We start from the raw sequence: 6,457 nt of genomic DNA on the forward strand, positions 1-6,457 counted from the left end.
CCGTGAGTTTAGGGAAAAATCGAAAACTAAAATTCGAATGTGCTCTCAGTGAATAGGGTGTTGGACCCTGTTATCAATGGTTAGGGCGTTGGACCCTAAGTGCAATGCGTCCTACGGGTCGGGCTCGACTCGCATGGACAAACAAGAGCAGAAAAATAACAAACAACATGCAGATTGCATACAATGTGTTTGCTATTACCGAGCGTACATGGATTAACAGATTATTAACCTAGGGGTATTTTGCAAGCAAATGTAATATGTTAAACAGACAAACATGGGTAAAATATTTTTGCATTCGGCTTTGTTTCAAAGACTTGATAGATATGGTATTTGTAGTCAAGTCCTTTGTGTGTGGATTGCTTTTAAAATTGTTTTGTATTGTGACACTGAATTACCATTGAATTACCCAAACTCATGTTTTGACTCTAGATTTGGAACCTAGAGTTCCCCTAACCATTATCTAGTGTTTGGTTAGGCCGAGTGAAATGTTAATCAATATTTTGCATATTTTGTGACAGAGATAACCGTTCTAATTACCCGAGTCTACAATAGGATGACAAAAACTCATCAGTGGATAAGAAAAGGCTTTGCAGATGAACCTGCACCTGAACAGGCAGCCTATTCTTATCCTAATACCATAGTGTTTCTATCAAGCTAACCTAGGGGTGTTGTTGAATTGTCAAAAGATGATTTTGCCCTTTATTTGAAAATCGTTTTCAGAAAGGGGAAAACATTGCAGTGCGGGCCACCTCGGCTTGTAGCCGGTGTCGACCAATTCCCTGGATCGTCCGGGGTTATGCAAGAACCCCGAAAAAGCCAAAAAATCGATCGATCTAATCGGAAGTGATCTAGAAAGATCTTTCGTATCCTGACCCGAGTTACCTGAAATCAGGTAAAAACTCAAGTTGAGACACACAAGTCCTTTCTAGACTCAGTGCTCTATCGGACTACGCGTTTCGAATTTTGAAATAGGCAAGTTTTGAAAAGGGCATTAACGTCATTTGACAACTCATCGACGCGAGTTATCAGTTAATTACCAATTCATGCAAAATTATCATTGCCAAGTGCGTTTAATCATGTGAGCGTCTGGATTAACCTATTTGTGAATTTACAGCTTAAAATTAAATGATGAATGCAGTAAATGTGCGGGTTACAAACAATCAGATAGATCATGAATTGATCCACTGAATGAAGTTTGAGTACCCGAAAAGCTTAATTTAATGAAAAAAATTCATGGCATGAAGACCAAGACGGGTCTAGGAAGGTCGAGGATAATTTGGTCAAAATGACCAAAATACCCTCGGAACCCAAATGGCCCTGAAAGAGTTACTGATACATGAATCAATGCATTTTTGCTTTAAAAATAATGTTTTAAAGTTGTTAGCATGCGAGATTTGCGACAATGTTAAAATTGCAATTTACACAAAATCCGAGAAATGTATTTCGAGGTAAAGAGACCATTCTTGACTCGAATAAGGTCGAGGAACCTTCGGCTCTTTCCTTTTGGGAATAGCTGTGGGTTTCCTTGACCTGTTTCGGGTTTCAAGCGTTCTCTTTAGCCCAATGTCGACTATTTCTCGCATGCTCAAATGTTAAACACGATAAATTACACGTATTTAACAAAAGCCAGTATCACCATGATTTGGAAAACGCATTTAAACATACAAACATGCACAAACATATTATTTATGGAATCGATAAAATAATACCGGCTTCATGGATGCGGGAAAACATAACGATTCGGAAAATAACTCAAATCGGGGCAAAGAAACCGGTCTTGACTCGAAGAGGTCAAGAATACCCCTCGATTACCTCTCTAGAGGTTAATCCGAGAGATATCTCGGCTTTTTCGGGTCGAGATGGTTTCCTCGACTTCGATTTAAATATTCCCGACATGTTAGCATGTTCAACGATGACAAACAAGCATGATATAACATGGAAGTTGCATAAAACTTAAATCTTGGAAGTAAAACATGCTTAAAAACCACTTGTAACTCCATAAATACAACAAAAATGTAAAAGTCCTAGCTCCTCTAAGTCGGGAATGGCTATACCTAGTCCTGGGATGTGGGATGGGACTGTAAAAACTCAGGTTGGACCGTTGGTGGGTCGGGTTTGGGCTGTTTTGGCTTGAACAGACCCGAATAGCACAGACAGACCTGGCTGGAAATTTCTGACCCAACTGAGCAAGTTTCGGGTCGGACGACACCACGGTGGCTCCCGATGGTATTTTGCTGCAAGGTCAGTGGCTTCTAATTCCTAAGAGACCCCCGGAGGTGGCTGTGGTGGTCGTTTGGCAAAAAGAAACTCGGGTCAACTCGTATAGTCCTGCAAAGATCAAATAAAACAAAGCGCGCCCAGGAACAGACCCGACTGGGCAAGTTTCGGGTCAGACGTCCCCACGGTGGCTCCCGATGGAATTTTGATGCAAGGTTGGTGGCTTCCGACTTCTATGAGACCCCTAGAGGTGGCTGTGGTGATCGTTTGATTCTAGAAAACAGAGTACGTCCTGGAAACAAACCCGACTGAGCAGTTTTCAGGCCGGACGTCACCACGGTGGCTCCCGATGGAATTTTGAGGCAAGGTCGGTGGCTCCTGACTCCTAATTGACCTCTGGAGGTGACGGTGGTGGTCGTTTGACGAAATGGTCTCGGATCGACCCGATTTTCAAGAAAACCGCAAGATGAGACAGAAAATCCGACCAGACTAGGCAGTCGGGCTGTTTCTTCGTGCTGGGTTAAAACCAATGAGTTTTTTTTTGAATTTATTGACTCCTTGACACCCTAGGGTTGTGTGGGAAGGTGTTTGATGGGTTTTGACAATTCAAACCGGTTCGAAAATGCTTGAAACCCGGGTTGACATTTTTGACTCGCGAAGGGCCAAAAATTGTCCGGTTCTGTACTGAGCTAGTTCTATGGCTTAGAAGCTTCAAATTTATAATCTAAGCTTGGAAATGGATAGAGGGGTCGAAGCCATGTGGGATCTGAAGTTTGGTGAAGTTTGGATTTAAGCCGGGATAGTGAATACCCTGATTCCGACTTAGGTCTTGAGGGTTTTTGCTTTGCTGAAGCTTGCTACAGTTTCTTCAAGTCTTGGAGAGCATTTGAAGAGTGAGAAAGCTTGAGAGAGATGGCTAGGAGGTGAATGATTAAGGTAATGACATTTGGACAATATATAAGCAAAGCTTAAGTGCAATTAAGTGAGAAAAAGTGCAATTAAGGGCAAGGATTAGGGGGATTCGAATTTTTAATCCAGATAGGGATGAAGACTTCTTCAAAATGCATTAATGAAGAAGGGATGGGTGCATTGATGAAGATGAAGTGTTGTCTTGAAATTGTAGGCTTGATATTTCCATGGAAGAGAAGCCAAGTTGCATGGAGGAAGAAGCGAAAAGGGAATGGCGGTTTAGGCAAGGTTAGGGCTGCCCTAGGGCAACCCATGGGTCCCACGGCCATTGAGGGAAGTTCGAGACGAAGTGCGGGTTTCGATTGATCGCGTGTTCGAGGTTCGTGGTTCAAACAAACGTCGAATTATCATTGTAAGCGCGAAAACGGTTCAAACGAGCTTCAAATCATTCATTTTGCCCAAAGGAATGTTCGTGTGGTTTTCGGGCTCGGAAGCCGGTTTTGCTCATTTTAGGCGATCAGAGCAAAGTAAGCCGTTTCTGAATGCGTATCTTGTATTTGCATTTCGTATTGGTCATTTTGATGTGCATTGTCAATCAGACAACAAATTTGACAAAATAAGCTGGTATTGCCAATGTGAAGCCGGAAATATCCTAGGAGTTCGAAGCCGGATTTCTGAAAATGCTTTCTGAATTGCTTGAATGATCCAGAGATCGTTGCGATCTCTGTTCGTTGAGAATAGACCTCGAAGGATTGGAAAAGTGCCTTTGAGACCCTAAAAGCATTGTTCTGAGGGCCTAGATGAATTGTGTAATTCTGTCAGAGTATTTCACACTGAGCTTTGGGATGAGTAGCACTATATTAGCCAACCATCTGACATTAATTTTCTGCCAAAAGGACCTCCGGTTATGAATTTCCGTTAAAAACGGTCTTTTCTACCATTCGGAGGTCATTCGGGAAACTGAAAGGGATATTGCAGTCTGATTTGCCCAATTGCGTATGTCTGCTGTAGTTTTTGGGGTAATGCATGGCTAATTGCCGATATTCTGTCAGAGCAGTCTCCGGATATGATTTTCCATTGAAAGGTATGCTTGTTCTACCATTCGGGAGTCGTTCGAGGTGTCTGCGTGACTTCCGAAGAACAATCTAAAGCAATGTTCATGCTCTTTATAATTGTTGGATGTGACTACATTTGACATCGAACATTAACTTTTCTCTGGTGAACCGATGTTTTTGGAATCCCATTGAAAAGTTTTTTGTATATAGAAAATTGCTCTGTATAGAGCAAATGATCTGCGAAATGTGTTTGAAGACACTTTTCATCTATTTGGCACCGCAAGGGATTTTTAGAGTCCAATATTAGATATTTTCTGATGGTCGAGCGAACTAGCAAAAAATAGTACTATCGGCGTTGTATTTTGAAAACATCGATTTGGATGCTGTTTAGGCTTTCTTTTTGCTCTGTATATTGCTGGATGATTCTATATGTTCTTCTGTCATGTGCTTGAATCATCTGCTTGTCTCTGTTGACTTGAGAATGAACAGCAATTTGCTGCTCTGTTGAGCCTTCTTCTGTATCAATATTCAAGTCATGGCGTGAATTGCTGTTGATGTGCATTGTATGAACAGGTGAGCCAAAATGGGGTATTGACATGGTACAATAATGGAATGCACTAAGAGCATGTGATGCTCGTTTACTAGCTACACGCCACACATTTAGCATTATTACCTAAAAAGGCTTTATTCTTGCTATCTCCACTAGCAGGGAATATATTCCCCCTTTTGCTGCACGTTTTTTGTGACTTCTTGGCTGATGTCTCGTTGAGCCATCAAGGCTTAAGCCTTGGGTCTTGGACCTCTACAATTTGCTTCCAGATCTTGAAAGTCTTTAGCCTGATCTTCAATTTCGAACTTCGATTCCAAAATTTTAGGAGCAGGTCTTCTACCTTATCCTAGCGGGTTCTCGCCACTACTTAGTGCTAGTTCCACGGGGCTAACGGAAGCGTAAAAAGGAACAGAAATTCAAAATTTCTTACCCGTGAAACTAATTCCAAGACCTACTAGAAGAGTAAGAGTAAATAAAAGCGTACCTGGAATATTTAAAGTTGTCGACCGAGCGTCCCACGCGTGACGCCTCTACTGGTATCCACACCGACTTTGTCGACGAGTTTTCGAGATCGGCGGTGCTAGCGACCAACACTCGAAAGAAACACCCCGATGCGACACCCGAAATTTATTAGACTAGTAGGATTAATTCAAATTGAACAATTCAACTTGAATTTCCTTACACTTATACACGTACACCCATATACATGTATATATATCTCTTATATCTAAACATGCATGCTGCCCCTTTTATAAGCAATATGGGGAAGACAAATTCAAAGCCCCACCGATGTGGGATTAAGGAGAATCAAGGCTCCAAGTGACATGTGTAAGTCTAGGTGACATCATTTAATTAGTCCATGTGTATAGCTAAGTGTTATCATACAATTGGCCCATGTTTCTTTCTATAATTGGCTCCAAGTGGTTCCATAAAAATAACCACTTAGCACACCATTAAATCTAATAAATCGGGTCTAATTAATCGGCAAATTTAATCTCATTAAATATCCGATTAATCGGTCGCACCATAAATCATCTAATCTTTATTAGACAATTTTGTTGTTTCAAAATATCTCGTCAAGTTAGTCGTAGTGTGTGACCCTGTAGGTTCCCAATTACGTTGATAGTAATATCGAAATCTCTATTTTAATATTACAAACAGTGAGCGGCATCTAGCAATGCATCACTGTTACTCAAGTAATCGGAAAGTCAATTTCTCGACGAACCTCGTGACCTATATTACCGTGTAATATAATCCATTGTCCTCTATATCTCTATTGAGCCCAAGGCATGGTCGATGACATCCTTGTATGGCTTAATATCTCTCTTTCTTGATTTACCGGGTAAGTCTATCAGAGCAAATGAGCTCGATATCATTATATCGACTCATTTGGGTATGCATACACTTTTAGACTTAACCACCAAGTGGCCGTGAGATATCGCTCCCGTTTCGTAGGAGGGACAAATCCTATCTTGGTCACTCACATTCTTTTCCATGCTTTGTGGCATACCCAATAACTATCTTTATAACCAACCAGTTACGGTGGCGTTTGACAGTATCAAAATATACGACATTACACGTAGGAATCCATGGTGACCTCAAGTCAAAGGACCATTACACTATAGTCACTTTGAGATATGCTAATGACAGTCACGTAACAACCCATGTAGCAATCTCATGGCGGGTCAGTCCAATACACATTACTCTTAATGTATACATGTGGTGT

The sequence above is a fragment of the Punica granatum genome, chromosome 2 (genome assembly GCF_007655135.1).
Source record: "Punica granatum isolate Tunisia-2019 chromosome 2, ASM765513v2, whole genome shotgun sequence".
Classification (NCBI taxonomy): domain Eukaryota; kingdom Viridiplantae; phylum Streptophyta; class Magnoliopsida; order Myrtales; family Lythraceae; genus Punica; species Punica granatum.